The sequence below is a fragment of the Moschus berezovskii genome, chromosome 3, assembly GCF_049115385.1.
Source record: "Moschus berezovskii isolate FMDL1 chromosome 3, NW_MosBer_1.0, whole genome shotgun sequence".
NCBI lineage: Eukaryota > Metazoa > Chordata > Mammalia > Artiodactyla > Moschidae > Moschus > Moschus berezovskii.
Window position 1 is genome coordinate 16,895,376 of NC_142462.1, and position 17,352 is coordinate 16,912,727.

The window sequence follows — 17,352 nt, forward strand, 5'->3', positions numbered from 1 at the left end:
TCAGCAATTATATGGCAATAAAATGAATAACTTGGAGAAATGGACAAATTCCTAGAAAAGTACAACTTTCCAAAACTGAACCAGGAAGAAATAGAAAATCTGAACAGACCCATCACAAGCACGGAACTAGAGTCTGTAATCAGAAATCTTCCAGCAAACAAAAGCCCAGGTCCAGACGGCTTCACAGCTGAATTCTACCAAAAATTTAGAGAAGAGCTAACACCTATTCTACTCAAACTCTTCCAGAAAATTGCTGAGGAAGGGAAACTTCCAAACTCATTCTATGAGGCCACCATCACCCTAACCCAAAACCAGGTAAAGATCCCACAAAAAAAGAAAACTACAGGCCAATATCACTGATGAACATAGATGCAAAAATCCTTAACAAAAGTCTAGCAATCAGAATCCAACAACACATTAAGAAGATCATACATCATGACCAAGTGGGCTTTATCCCAGGAATGCAAAGATTCTTCAATATCTGCAAAACAATCAACGTAATACACCACATTAACAAACTGAAAAATAAAAATCATATGATTATCTCAATAGATGCAGAGAAAGCCTTTGACAAAATTCAACATCCATTTATGATAAAAACCCTCCAGAAAGTGGGAATAGAAGGGACATATCTCAACATAATAAAAGCTATATATGACAAACCCACAGCAAACATTATCCTCAATGGTGAAAAACTGAAAGCATTTCCCCTAAAGTCAGGAACAAGACAAGGGTGTCCACTCTCACCACTACTATTCAACATAGTTCTGGAAGTTTTGGCTACAGCAATCAGAGCAAAAAAGACATAAAAGGAATACAAATTGGAAAAGAAGAAGTAAAACTTTCACTGTTCGCTGATGACATGATCCTCTACACAGAAAACCCTGAAGACTCTACCATCAAACTATTAGAGCTAATCAATGAATACAGTAAAGTGGCAGGATATAAAATCAACACACAGAAATCCCTTGCATTCCTATACACTAATAATGAGAAAATAGACAAATTAAGGAAACTATTCCATTCACTGTTGCAACAAAAAGAATTAAATACTTAGGAATATATCTACCTAAGGAAACAAAAGACTTGTACATAGAAAACTATAAAACACTAGTGAAAGTAATCAAAGAGGACACTAATAGATGGAGAAATATACCGTGTTCATGGATTGGAAGAATAAATATTGTAAAAATGAGTATACTACCCAAAGTAATTTATACATTCAATGCAATCCCTATCAAGCTACCAATGATATTTTTCACAGAACTAGAACAAATAATCTCACAATTTGTATGGAATTACAAAAAACCTCAAATAGCCAAAGCAATCTTGAAGAAGAATGGAACTGGGGGAATCAACCTGCCGGACTTCAGGCTCTACTACAAAGCCACAGTCATCAAGACAGTATGGTACTGGCATAAAGACAGAAATATAGATCAATGGAACAAAATAGAAAGCCCAGAGATAAATCCACGTACCTATGGACACCTTATCTTTGACAAAGGAGGCAAGAATATAAAATGGACAAAAGACAGTCTCTTTAACAAGTGGTGCTGGGAAAACTGGTCAGCCACTTGTAAAAGAATGAAACTAGAACACTTCCTAACACCATACACCAAAATAAACTCAAAATGGATTAGAGAGCTAAATGTAAGACCAGATTCTCCTAGAGGAGAACGTAGGCAAAACACTCTCTGACATAAATCACAGCAGGATCCTCCAAGACCCACCTCCCAGAATATTGGAAATAAAAGCAAAAATAAACAAGTGGGACCTAATTAAAATCAAAAGCTTCTGCATAGCAAAGGAAACTATAAGCAAGGTGAAAAGACAGCCTTCAGAATGGGAGAAAATAATAGCAAATGAAACAACTGATAAAGGATTAATCTCCAAAATATACAAGCAGCTCCTGCAGCTCAATTCCAGAAAAGTAAATGACCCAATCAAAAAATGGGCCAAAGAACTAAACAGACATTTCTCCAAAGAAGACATAAAGATGGCTAACAAACACATGAAAAGATGCTCAACATCCCTCATAGTCAGAGAAATGCAAATCAAAACCACAATGAGATACCATTTCACACCAGTCAGAATGGCTGCTATCCAAAAGTCTACATGCAATAAATGCTGGAGAGGGTGTGGAGAGAAGGGAACCCTCTTACACTGTTGGTGGGAATGCAAACTAGTACAGCCACTACGGAGAACAGTGTGAAGATTCCTCAAAAACCTGGAAATAGAACTGCCATATGATCCAGCAGTCGCACTCCTGGGCATACACAGCGAGGAAACCAGAATTGAAAGAGACACATGTACTCCAATGTTCATCGCAGCACTGTTTATAATAGCCAGGACATGGAAGCAACCTAGATGTCCATCTGCAGATGAATGGATAAGAAAGCTTTAGTACATATATACAATGGAGTATTTTTCAGCCATCAAAAAGAATGCATTTTAATCAGTTCTAATGAGGTGGATGAAAATGGAGCCTATTATCAGAGTGAAGTAAGCCAGAAAGAAAAACACCAATACAGCATACTAACGCATATATCGGAGAAGGCAATGGCAAACCACTCCAGTACTTTTGCCTGGAAAATCCCATGGACGGAGGAGCCTGGTTGGCTGTAGTCCATGGGGTCGCTATGAGTCAGACATGACTGAGCGACTTCACTTTCACTTTTCACTTTCACACATTGGAGAAGGAAATGGCAACCCACTCCAGTGATCTTGCCTGGAGAATCCCAGGGACGGGGGAGCCTGGCGGGCTGCCGTCTAGGGGTCACACAGAGTCAGACACGACTGAAGTGACTTAGCAGCAACGCATATATATGGAATTTAGAAAGATGGTAACCTTTACCCTGTATACGAGACTGCAAAAGAGACATAGGTATATAGAACAGTCTTTGGGATTCTGTGGGAGAGGGTGAAGGTGGGATGATTTGGGAGAATGGCATTGTAGCATGTATATTATCATATGTGAAATGAATCACCAGTCCAGATTCGACGCGTGATACAGGATGCTTGGGGCTGGTGCACAGGGATGACCTGGAGGGAGAATATGGGGAAGAGGGAGGTGGGAGGGGGGTTCAAGAAAGGGAACACATGTACACCTGGGGAGGATTCATGTCAATGTATGGCAAAACCAACCAATATATTAATGTAAGGTAATTTACCTCCAATAAAAAAAAAAAAACACTTGAAAACATGTTTTTTTATTTTCTTTTCAAGGACGGGAAAATAAGCATAAAACATTTTTCATACTAAAAGTACATAGATTGTCCAGGGTGGGGGGAAAGCATTCCTTCAATAGTTTGAAAAAGAGATGAATAAACTACTTTTCATGGAACACTCTTTTTTTAAAGAACAACTGTCAGGCAACCTATCATTATTTAAATTAGGGGACTTGGCAGAAAATTTATCTTCAACAAAATGTAAACCTGCCACTTCAAGGAAAACAGCCAGTGATGTTCTGATAAATGTTTAACAACTAGCCCTCAGGGGACAAAGAAAGTTCCCAATTTGTAGATTTATAGCCAATTTCTTTGGTGTAAATACTCCCAGTGAGGCTGATTTTAAACTACTGACTTGATGTCACTGAACACAGTGTTAAGAACAGGTAATTGGGTCTCATAAACCATTGCAAACTAACTATTGCACACTACAGAAAACAGTGCCAGTGATACAATTAGAGATTCTAAGTGAAAACTGGGCTTCCCTGGTGGCTCAGACAGTAAAGAATCCGCCTGCAATGAAGGAGACCCAGGTTCAATCCCTGGTTTGGGAAGATTCCCTGGAGAAGGGAATGGTTATCCACTCCAGTATTCTTACTTGGAGAATTCCATGGACAGAGGAGCCTGGCAGGCTACAGTCCATGGGATTAGTATCCACCAACATGAACCTAACAGCTTCCCAATATATAAAGACTTCTGGAAAGACTGTTAGCGATATTAACAAATATAATTTTTATATTGTGTAATGAAATGTGTCAACATTTATAAGTTCTAAATAACTCACTGATCCAATATTTTCCAAATGACCAATGTATGCTATTACCAAATCTTGCCTGGATAAAAAGATTTCAAAATTCAAGATAGACAAATCACTTTAATGTGGTGGATTAAAGATTAATTTTTGATATGGTTTCATTCTATATTACAACTAACCTTTAAGAAACTACCACTTATCAAGCTTTGGCTTGGTATCAAATTACCTTAAAAGACTACTAAAATACTTCTCTCTTTTCTAATTACATATTTAGATTTTCTTTGGGCTTTCCTGGTGGCTCAGACTGTAAAGAATCTGCCTGCAATGTAGGAGACCTGGGTTCATCCTTGGGTTGGAGGAGGGCATGGCAGCCATTCCAGTAATCTTGCCTGTAGAATTCCATGGACAGAGGAGCCTAATGGGCTGCAGTCCAGTCCTTCAACCAAATCAGGGTGTCACAATAGAAGGAATTTTTGTTTTCAAAATGGAAGGAAAAGTTCCAAGTCCAGAGTGACTGTTGTTGTTATCAACAGTTGCTCATTTGTGTCCAACTCTTTGCGACCCCACGGACTGCAGCATGCCAGGCTTCCCTGCCCTTCACTGTCTCCTGAGTTTGCTCAAACTCATGTCCTTTTGAGTCGGCGATGCCATCCAATCATCCTCTGTTGCCCCCTTCTGCTCATGCCCTCAATCTTTCCCAGAATCAGGTTTTTTTTTTTTTTTTCCAATGAGTCAGCTCTTCACAGCAGGTGGCCAAAGTATTGGAATGATTATAGAGTATAACAAGAGGGTCAGAGCTGAATTACTCTCCCTACAGGTGCAGTGTTAAGACAGAGCAAACCCTTGATGTTCCCAATGGTCTCGATGCAGAGGAAGGTCTTTAGTTTTGGAGGTAAGCAAAGCAAAGTGCCTTAAAGACAGCCAGTGCAGCCCTTCACTCTGTCTCAAAGGGTTGCATTCTAACCTTTCGGGATACTTTGAGGATCATTCTTCTGAGAACAGCTCTCATTTAATTAAATTCATTTTTTAACTGATAAATACTTATTTAATTTACATGTTTCCTGGACTTGTTTGGCTTTATTAGAATAGATTATATTTGATTTTAAGTTCCCAGAAGGAAGAAACTAGATTTGTTTACTTCCTTTTGAAATGGCCAAGCATAGACCACAGCCAAATTTGTACATAATAAACAACTGATGGTTAATTAATTCTCTCTTCTCTAGTTATGGCACAAAGTAGATACTCTATCTTTCTTACTAATCTAATAAAAGTTTACTCTTGTCTGTAATACCCAGAAATTTATAGTAATGAATAAAATAGTGCAGATACAAATATAACTACCTGAAATTCCCACTAAGACGATGGGTAGGGTTGAAAAAGTTTGATTGTATGTCAGTTGTTCAGGAGTTAAAAGACATTTTTCTTTGGGAGAAAATATCATACAGAATATTTATGTATCTTGGTGAGGTCAAGTCTAAATATATCTGAAATATAGTACTGTATATATACAATAATAATCCAGTGTTTCTGAGGGAACCGTATATTCAAAGTTGTCTGTCAAACAAACAACCCATGTCAGCAGAGAAACAGTTGATCTTTTCCATTAATATACTGCCTTCTGGATAGTAAAAACAGAGACTCTCTGAGATCTAAGCCACTGAAAATGTTCTGATATAAGAACTTGAGCTAGATAGGAAATGGAGACAAGATTACAGAGAAGAGATAGTGACTCTGATAAGGAGGAGATTGGGGCTTCCCAGGTGTCAGTGGTAAAAAAAAAAGTAAGGTAAAATTTTTACTCCCAGTGGTAAAAAAAAAAAAAAAAAATCTGCCTGCCAATTCAGGAGATGCAGAAGACACAGGTTGAATCCCTGGGTCAGGAAAATACCTTGGAGGAGGGCATGGCAACCCACTCCAGTATTCTGGCCTGGAGAATTCAACAGACAGAGGAGTCTGGTAGGTTGCAGTTCATGGGGTCTCAAAGAGTCGGATGAAACTAAGCATAGCACAGCAAGGAGGAGACTGAGGAAAGAGAGGTGTGGACAGAAATTCTGGAAGCAGACAAATGAATATAGATTTGAGTTTTCTACTAGGATAATGTTGAAGGGAACACTGAGTTCCAGGTTGGTCGCTCAGTCTCCATGGTGACCACCTTTTATTTTCCTGCCCTGTGGGCCCCACATTTTCTCTCCTCGATCTCTGGATCCTAAACACTAGCATTCATCATAGACATGAGTCTTAATATATTTGAGGTACTGCTCAGGGAATCAGGTCAAAGCAGAAAGTGCCATGTTGTTCAATTTCTAATAAATCCTCATATTGACTCTTCAGCACTAAATTCAGAGTTCAACACTTAGGTATTTAGAAAATTATTCAAGGAAGAAAATTAACCCATTATAATATTTTGTTTCTAGTTAACAAAAAGTGGTCTGATGCAAAGAAAAGAGATTATTCCTTTCTACATGTACTCAGTGGTAAAGAATCTGCCTGCCAATGCAGGAGTTTCAGGAGATACAGGTTCAGTCCCTGGGTGGGGAAGATCCCCTGGAGGAGGAAAGGGCAACCCGCCCCAGTATTCTTGCCTGAAAAATCCCATGGACAGAGGAACCTGGCAGGCTACAGTTCATGGGATCGCAGAGTCAGGTATGACTGAGCAACTGAGCACACATATATTCGTATATGTCTGTGCTTTGCATTTTGTTCTATCAGTTCCCCTCATCCTCAATGTTTTCATGGCCACAACAATACAACCTGGGCATCAGGGAAGAAAGAGATTGAGAACACAAGACTAATTGTAGGGAAACAGTTGAATATGATTTTTATATATCCACTTTGATGATTTTCCTTTTAAATAACAAGTTTTAGTGAATGCTTTCAAGAGACTAATACCCTGGAGTTGCCTGTTCTGCTAACACTAGTGGCTTTTGGTAGGAATTACCAAAATCCATAACATACTTAAAATGAAAGGTTTTTTTTTTTTCCTTCTACTGGACAAAAGAAATCAAAATAGATGGGGTAAAATAGATAATGATATAGGAAAATCCTGCGAAACTCAAAGGCTAACATTCATTACATCAAATGTTGTTTATAGGAGGGAATAAACTTGATCCCACAGTACAACAACCTCATTTCCCACTAAACAAACAACCAAAGAAAAACAAAAAGCCCTTATTGTTTGGTGGTGGTTTATTTGCTAAGTCGATCTGACTCTTGCGACCCCATGGCCTATAGACAGCCAGGCTCCTCTGTTCATGGGATTTCCCAGGTAAGTATACCAGAGTGCGTTCCCATTTTCTTCTCCAGGGGATCTTCTTGACCCAGGGATGAAACCTGGGTCTCCTGAATTGCAGGCAGATTCTTTACTGACTGAGCTATTGTTTACTAAAGTTTATTTTTCATCACCATGCAGATAAAAGTGGGTTCCTAACAGCAATGAGCTAGGAGTAGAGAAAATGAATCACACAATATATGTCTTTTGCTCTGTTTAGTCTTAAGGTCTATACTTTTTCACTGTAAATAAAGATAGCAACATTCTGTGTTTTCATGCTCTTTAATCAGCCAGTAACTTCACTGATTCTTCCTGTTAGACAACTCTATTCAGAAAAGTACCGAGATAGTAGATTCCCTTACTTATAGAACAACCACACATGCAGCAGTGAAGATTTATCAAAAAGCACACAATCTCTTCTGCCTCCATCCCTTTGATAGAGTATTTTAGCAACACTGCTGAGTACATTGGTGCTTTATAATAGGAAGACAAGAATTCTGTTACTTTTCTTTGGTAAGATGAAATGTCATAATAATAAAGAGAGTTAAACTAGTGAAAATTTCTTTTTCTTTCAAGAACAAGCACTATGTATTAATCTGTACTCAGTTTGTTGGCTCAAATGGAAATTGGGGGGATTTTAATCTTTTCAAATTCATTTTAAATTTATAAACAGTAAACTTCAGTCTTTATGTTGCGTGGTTCTGTGAGATTTAACAAATGCACAGAGTCCCATAACCATGACCATAATCAAGATTCAGAACAGTTTAACACTCTCCCCCAAGATGTCCTCAGACTTATACTTTATAGTAAGAAATAACTGATGCTTTTGAACTGTGTGCTGGAGAAAATTCTTCAGAGTCTCTTGGACTGCAAGGAGGTCAAAGGAAATCAGTCCTGAATATTCATTGGAAGGACTGATGCTGAAGCTCCAACTCCAATACTTTGGCCACCTGATGCGAAGAACCAACTCATTGAAAAAGACCTTGATCCTGGGAAAGATTGAAGGCGGGAGGAGAAGGGGACGGCAGAGGATGAGATGGTTGGATGGCATCACTGATGCAATGGACATGAATTTGAGTAGGCTTTGGGAGTTGGTGATGGACAGGGAAGCCTGGCGTGCTGCAGTCCATGGGTTTGCAAAGAGTCGGACACGACTGTGCAACTAAACTGAACTGAACTGAACCACTGATCTCTTCTTTACCCATAAAGTTTTATAATTCCCAGAATGTCAAATAAAACTATTCATATCCATATAGTGTGTAAACTTTTTAGCCCAACTTGTTTCAACCAGTATACTTGAAATTTATATGTTGTTGTAGATACCATGCTCCCCCTTTTTTTTTTAAGTTCAGTAAACCATTTTATTCTCAAGTAGCTTTCCTTTAAATAGAGTTAATATAGTTTGACTATTCATTCTCTAGATGAAGGACATGTGGGTTGCCTCTAGTTTTGGTAAATGAAACTGCTGTAGACATTTGTGAACAGGTTTTTATTTTACTTGTATAAACACCTATGAGTAGGATTTCTGGGTAGAAAGTTACAGCATGTTTAACTTTATAAGAAACTGACAAGATATTTTTCTTAGTGGCTGTACCATTTATATTTCTACCAGTAATGCCTGAGATCCCTACTTGCTCTTTTGCATCTTTGCCAGAACTTAGTTTTGCAGGTGTCTTTGTTGTTGTTTGATTGTTTGCTGCTTGGTCATTCTAATAGATGAGTTCTTTCCACCTCGTGTATGCAGTCACGTCCAACTCTTTTTGACACTATAGACTGTAGCCCACCAGGTTCCTCTGTCCATGGGATTTTTCAGGCAAGAATGCTGGAGTGGGTTGCCATTTCCTACTCCAGGGAATCTTTCTGACCCAGGGATCTAACCTGGGTCTCCTATGTCTCCTGCATTGCAGGTTGATTCCTTAGCCACTGAGCCATCTGGAAGACCCCAGTAGATGGGTAGTGAAATCTTACTCTGTTTTAAATTTGTATTCTCATAAAGAATCTTAATGTTGATTTTTTTTTTGATGCCCTTATTTGCTGTCTGTATATTTTCTTTGGTGAACTATTTGTTTACATCTTTTCCTCATTGTTGTTGAGTTTTCTTATCATTAAGTTTGGTGAGTTCTTCATGTATTCTCAGGAGAAGGAAATGGCAACCCACTCCAGTGTTCTTGCCTGCAGAATCCCAGGGACAGGGGAGCCTGGTGAGCTGCCATCTGTGGGGTTGCACAGAGTCAGACACGACTGAAGCGACACAGCAGCATGTATTCTCAGTACAAGTTATTTGTTAGATAAGAAATTTAAAATATTTTCTCTGAGCTTGTGGTTTATTTTTTTTTCATTCCCTGTCTTTCAGAGACAAATTATTTTTAATTTCAATGACCTAATTAATCATATTTTTCTTTTATGGACTATGTATTTGATGTCATGTCTAAGTTCTCAGTGCCTAACATGAGATGTCAAAGATTTTCCTCTTACAGTTTTATATTTTACACTTATGTCTGTGATCCATTTTGAATCAATGTTTACATAAGATGTACAATATATATTAGGATTTAAAAAGAATATGGATGACCTATTGTCCCAACACCATTTGTGGAAGACTATCATTTCTTTACCAAATTGGTTTTGCACTCTTTTTCAAAATCCAGTTGCACTTTGCTGTATAGGTTGATATCTGGATTCTAGTCTGATCCATTTATATACACATTTTCTTGCCAAAGCCACACTCTTTGATTACTGTTGTTTCCAATGGATTTTAAATTAATTCCTGTAAATCCTCCAATTTTAGTTTATTTTGAAATTTTTGCCATTGTCATTCCTTGATTTTCTGTAACTATGAGATACCTCTTTTCATCCTTTTTCTTTTACTCAATCTATATAACTGTATTTAAATTGTGATTTTCCAGCCAGCTTATAGTTGAGTCTTTCTGAAAAATCCAGTCTGATAATTTTTAATAGTTGTGTTTAAAGCATTCACATTAATGCAATAATTTCTATGGTTCACCAAGTCAATCATTTTATTACTTTTCTATTTTTCTCCTCTGATATTTGTTCCTTTCAGATCTCCTTTTTGGTATTTATTTTTAAGCCATTAATATGTATTGATGTTTTGCTGCTACTGCTTTGTATTATTTTTTAATGGTTACTCTGGGGATTAAAATATACATAGCTAATTTTTATAGTCATCTTAAAGTTAATATTTTACCACTGAGCATAAACAAATAGAGGCTTATGCAACCATTCAGGAGATCAACAAGGAAAGACAGGAATAACACTATAGATCAATTGGACCTAACACACATAAACAGAAACACTATCCAACAAAATTAGAATATACATTCTTCTCAAATACATGTGGAACATTCTTCAAGATAGACCACATGTTAGGCCATGAAACAAATCTTCTCCCCTATTTTGTATTTTCCAAGTATATTACATCTATGTACATTGAAACATTCTCCCCAGACAATATTATATATTTTTAATTACAACAATGAAATATATGTTAAAAACTTAAGAAAAAAAACATAACTTATTCTGTTTTCCAAAATGTTTACCATTTTGGTCATTCCTTTTCATTTCTGAAGTTCCAAGTTTCCTCTGGTGTCACTTTCTTTAGCCTAAAGAGATTTTCTTTATGGGAAAATCAATAGAGACAAATTCTCTTAGTTTTCTTCATCTGAAGAAGGTTTTCCTCTTCATTTTCCTTCATTCTTGATAGAATTTTTTTCTGTTTATATAAAATTCTGGGTTGACAGTTCTTTTTACTCAGCACTTTAAAAACGTTATTTTTTGTGTGTCTTTCATGGTTTCAAAAATTTGAAGTCATTCAAATCATTATTCTGCTATATATAATGAAATATCTCCTCACTACCCCCACCACAACAGCTTTCAATATTTTTTCTTTGTCTTCAGTTTTCAGCAGTTTGATTATAGAATTTCTACATGTGGTTTTCTCTGAATTATCTAGTGTTTCAACTTGCAAGTTTATATCTTTCACCAAATTACTTTTATAGATAATTTTCTAGAAGTAGTACATGCATTCATTTAGTCCATTAGATGGACTAATGACTTATGGTTTGATATCTGCTCACTTCTGTACCACCACTAGCTATCAGTAGTTGATCCCAGAACCTATTTTTTTAAGCCTCAGAAAAGCCTCAGAAGTGTTCTTACCATAGCCAGTAATCAGTCAGATATTGCTCATAAATTGAAACTCATTGCCACCTCATAATCTAGGGATCCTAAAACTTCCCTCCTATTAAGGCAGTCCACTAGGAGCTATGGAGGTGGATCATATCCTTTTGGTTCTGAGTGGTGTTACTTTCAGTGAGGTGAATTTTGATGCTATGTGATAACCTACAATATGGGTATTTAATTTACAACCCTATAGTCTTTTTTGCTGGACTGAATGGATTTTAAAGGTGCTGTTTCTTACAACTTATGGCCCACTTTCAGTCCAGCAGTTGGAGAAACTGATCTTTAGTTTCAAAACTTTTTTTTTTTTTTTTTTGCTAGAGAAGAACAGACTATCTTAGTGACCTTTTCTATCTGTCTTTGTTCCAAAACTAAAAATTAAATTTTCCCTTCTCAGCAACAGAAATGAGAGAAAAAGAACAGAGTTCTAAAATTGAGGCTGAGAAATAACCCAGGTTTAGGAATGGAGGAGAAGTGGGCATTTTGGGGAAATGGAAGAAATTAAAATGAGTGAGGCACTTAGGATGGCTAGATCTGGGGAAAAAGAATACTCTGGGGTTTGGCTGTATATCTGAGCAATCAAGGAACTACCTCCTGGGTATATAAAGCACTTGAGACCCTGGGGCGTCCTGCTGAGGATGATGAGCCTGGATGGGTTCTTCAGTAGAGGCACCACCATTAACCGTGTGCATCGCTCCCTTTTCCTTTCTGTCTGTTTGGATCTCTTATAGTGTGTTGGAGAGACTTCTTTTGGTACCCAGTGCTGACCCATCTCTGTGTGCAGACTGGTTCCTGGGACCTCTTCAGTTGAAAGTAATGAGAAGACCAGAAAGCTATGTCTGCATTACTATCTAGTAAGTCTGACTACTCCTAAGCAAGAATGTGGGTATATTTTCATCCCTTGGGTTCTTTGAGGTTAGCACATAGATTTGGGAAGTGTCCTCTCTTTGGTTTTAGGAAACTGTAAATAGATCAACATTTGGGCTCATTTACCCTTTTCTAATCGGAGAAGGCAATAGCACCCCACTCCAGTACTATTGCCTAGAAAATCCCATGGATGGAGGAGCCTGGTAGGCTGCAGTCCGTGGGGTCGCTAAGGGTCAGACATGACTGAGCGACTTCACTTTCACTTTTCACTTTCACACATTGGAGAAGGAAATGGCAACCCACTCCAGTGTTCTTGCCTGGAGAATCCCAGGGATGGGAAAGCCTAGTGGGCCGCCGTCTGTGGGGTCGCACAGAGTTGGACACGACTGAAGTGACTTAGCAGCAGCAGCACCCTTTTCTAAAATAAACAAGCTTCAAGTGCCATACTGTTCAGTTGGAGAAATCAGAAGCTGTGACAGAGGGGCAAGAACTTCTAGCTATGTAGAGAACTCAGAGCTGTAGGTGTAGCTCAGCCACAGAATTTCTCTGGGCTTACATAATTTTAGCACTTAATTTTGATTGAAGACTTTTTTGAAGCAATCATATGAAGTGTTGAAAGGTACCTTTCTTTGATAGGGCTTTGAGGTTTTGCTTGTGGAGTGTTTTTTCTGGAATTTGGGGGCAAATAGATTATCTTGAGGAAACAGATGACCATTTCTTTCCTTCAGTTTTATTATCCATTGTGTATGTATGTAGCTAATCCTCAGGTATTCTTATTTACATCCTGGGAATGAATGTCCACTCAGCAGCTGAAGATAATGTCATCTGCTGTAACAGCAGCTGTTTCTTGCCAGGTGTGAGGCAGGGAGTTTAGATATTATTGCTCTTAATGCATAAATTAAAAACATTGTAAAATATTTTTGGCGAGAGATATAGAGTACAAATTAAGAAGCTTAGCACCTGTTTAAAGACTGCAGATCTTGGTATCCATTCTGCTAAGTGGAGATTTGTTTCTTCTTCTGGATATTTTTTGAGAGTACAATTTTCTACTTTTGGCAAATGTCTTTTTTTCTTTTAATCAGGAGCATATGTCCAACTCCTAGTTCATTCAGACACACTAGGAATATGACTTATAGTGTTTATCAAATTTAAACCAACAACCCAGTATTTCTGCTTTTGACTAAAAACAATAATTTCAAGTGGAATAAACTGACTTCAGTTCAGTTCAGTCACTGAGCCGTGACTGACTCTTTGGGACCCCATGAATCACAGCACGCCAGGCCTCCCTGTCCATCACCAACTCCCGGAGTTCACTCAAACTCATGTCCATCGAGTCGGTGATGCCGTCCAGCCATCTCATTCTCTGTCGTCCCCTTCTCCTCCCGTCCCCAATCCTTCCCAGCATCAGAGACTTTTCCAGTGAGTCAACTCTTTGCATGAGGTGACTAAAGTATTGGAGTTTCAGCTTTAGCATCAGTCCTTCCAATGAACACCCAGGATCAATCTCCTTTAGAATGGACTGGTTGGATCTCCTTGCAGTCCAAGGGACTCTCAAGAGTCTTCTCCAGCACCACAGTTCCTCTCACCAAAATTAAACAGAAAAAAATTGTGCTTGCTTTGGTAGCAGACTGAGAACATATGTTGAATCAATGAAGATAAGTAAAATAACTAGGGTGATTCAAAGTTTGTCCACATCTGGGAACACATCATGTTTTGACAGCTACATAGATGAACAGCAATCTTAGGGTTCCATTGCAACAAATTATCTTTCCAATTGCTGATTCAGATACTATACAGTGAACTGTATTAGCCAAGGCTCTCCAGAGGAACAGAGACACTAGGATGTATGTATCTCTATCTTTGGGGGCTTCCCAGGCAGTTCAATGGGTAGAGAATCTGCCTGCCAATGCAGGAGACACAGGAGACTTGGGTTCAATCCCTGGGTCAGGAAGGTTCCTTGGAGGAGGGCATGGCCACCCACTCCAGTATTCTTGCCTGGAGAATCCCATGGACAGAGGAGCCTGGCGGACTACAGTCCATAGGGTCACAAAGAGACAGATACGACTGAAGCAACTGAGTATGCTCGCATGCATCTCTGCCTTTATGTTTGTCTGTCTATCGAGAGATTGATTTAAAGTGTTTGGCTTACATGCAGAAGTCAAAAATCCTAAGGGAAAGCAGGTAGCCTAGAGAACTGGGAAGTACTGATAATCTTAAACTGGAGGACAGTCTGGAGGTAGAATTTCTTCTTTCAGGTCTTCAGCTTGGTTAGATGAGGATAATGTGCTTTGCTCAGAACTTACTGATTTAAATGTTAATCACATCTAAAAATTACCTTCACAGTAACATATAGATTGCCATGTGACCACGCAACTGCCTTTCAAAGCCTAGCCAAGTGCATTTGCTCTTCCAACTCCTTTAATACCATTTGTTAAAAAAACTACCCTTTATTCATTGAATTGCCAAGGCACCTTTGTCAAAAATCAGTCGGCTATATTTTTGGGGCCTATTTATATTGTTGATCTGTTTTGTTGATCTTTTAATAAATATCTATACTTTTAGTAATACCACACTGTATTATTGTTGCTTTACAGAAACCTTAGACTTGGATAAATTGAGTCTTTTAATTATTTTCTCTTCAGAAATTTTTACACTGCTCTAGTATCTTTGCTTTCCAGATAAGCTTTAAAAATGGTTGATGTCAACAGAAAAGCTTTCGAAGGTTTTATTGGGATTGTGTTAAATATCAGATCAAATAGGGAAGAATTGACATCATAACCATATTGACTTTTCTACTCTATGAGCATTCATTTTGCATTTATTTTGATATTCTTTGATTTTTTTCATCAGTGTTTTATGGCTTTCCTGCATATAGATCCTATATATTCTTTTTTATATTTATATGTGTTTCATTTTTGATGATATTATGAATACTTTTTATTTAAAATTTAAGCTACTAATATTAGTATATAGGAAATCATCCGACTTTTGTATACTGGCCTTGTTTCCCGAGTTCTTGCTTAACTCACTTACTAGTTCCAGGAAATTTTTATAGCCTTTGGGGTTTTCCACTTAGACAATCATGTCATCAGCCAACAAAGGCAGTTTTATGTCTTCCTTCACAATGTGTACTTATCTTACTGAACTTGATCGATCTTCTCATACATTGTTGAATATGAGTGGTGAGCAGAATAATCCATGACTGGTCTGATACTGAAGATAAAGCAGGTCTCTTGGCATTAAGTGTGATTTTTCCTGTAGGTTTGCCTTATATATCCTTTGTAAGGTTAACAAAAGTTTCAGTCTCTTCCAGGTTTGGGGGAGTTTTTATCATGAATGGACTCTGAAGTCTGTCAAGTAATTTTTTGTACTTATTAATATGATTATATGGTGTTTATTTCTGTTACACTGATTGTTAACATTTATGAAGGCTAAACTAGCATTGCAGTCCTATGATGAACCCCATTTAGCCATAGCGTGTTATGTATCACTGAGATTTTTAAAATTTTAAATATTAGTTTTATTTTTTAGCTTCTATGTTCATTTTTTAAGTAGAGGAAAATTGCTTTACAATGTTGTGTTGGTTTCTGCCATATGGCAATACAAATCAGTCACAATTATACATATATCCAAACCTCTTGAGTCTCCCACACCTCCCCATATACCATCCCTCTAGGTCATCACAGAGTGCCAGGCTGAGCTTCCTGTATCACTGAGTTTTATTTCACATTTTGTTAGAGATCTTTGCTTCTGTGTTCATGAGTGGCATTGGTCTTCAGTTTTCTTTTTTTATAATGTTTTTAGTCTGGTTTTGATATTAGAGTAATTATGACTTCATAGGGCTTCCCCGGTGGCTTAGATATTAAAGCATCTCCCTGCAGTGCGGGAGACTCAAGTTCGATCCCTGGGTTGGGAAGATCCTTTGGAGAAGGAAATGGCAACCCACTCCAGTATTCTTGCCTGGAGAATCCCATGGACAGAGGAGCCGGGTAGGCTACAGTCCATGGGGTGACAAAGAATCAGACATGACTGAGTGACTAATGCTAATACTAATGACTTCATAGAATGAACTGGAAAATATTCCCTTCTTTTCTCTTTTTTGAAAGAGATTGTGTAGAATTGCTAATGTGTTTTCCTTAAATATTTGGACAAATTATGAGTGAAATCATCTGGGCTTGGTTTTTTTCTTTCTCAAATTAAAGATTTTTAAGTAATAATTTAATTTATTTAATAGATATAAGCCTATTAAGATTATCTGTTTCTCCTTGAGTGAATTTTGTAGTTTGCAGCTTTTGAAGAATTGTTTCACTTTATCCAAATTTTTGAATTTATGGTTGCAGAATTGTCCTTCATATTCTTTTATAATTCAAATGTCCATTGGATAAGTAGTGATAGCCCCTCTTTCATTTTTTATATTGGTAATTTTTTTCTTTCTTGTTTTTTCTTGCTTAGCCTAAGTAGAACTTTTTATTATTCTTTGTAGATAACTAGATTTTGTTTTCATTGATTTCTTTCTATTGCCTTTCTGTTTTTAATTTCTACTTTCATATTTATTATTTCCACTCTTCTACTGGTGCTAAGTTTAATGTACACTTCTTTCTCTGGTTTCTTAAGATGAAAACCTAAGACTGATTGATTGGTAGGTCTTTCTTTTTTAAAAACATGTTCATTTTAGCTATAGCTATTCCTCGAGGTCATTACTGCTTTAGCTGTATCCCACATGCTTGATAAGTTGTATTTGCATTATAATTAAATTCAAAATATTTTAAAATTTCTTTGATTTTTTAACCCATAATTATTTTAAAATGTATATTCTCCATGTATTTGACCATTTCTAGTATTGTTAGTGATATTTAGTTCGTTTCCATTATGGTGTCAGAACATACTTTGCATAATTTATATTCTTCCATACTTGTTAAGGTTTATTTTATAAACCAGAATGTAGTCTATCTTGATGACTGTTTAATGTTCACTTGGGAAAAAATATACATTTTAATGTTGGTGTTTAGCTGCTGCTGCTAAGTCGCTGCCGTCGTGTC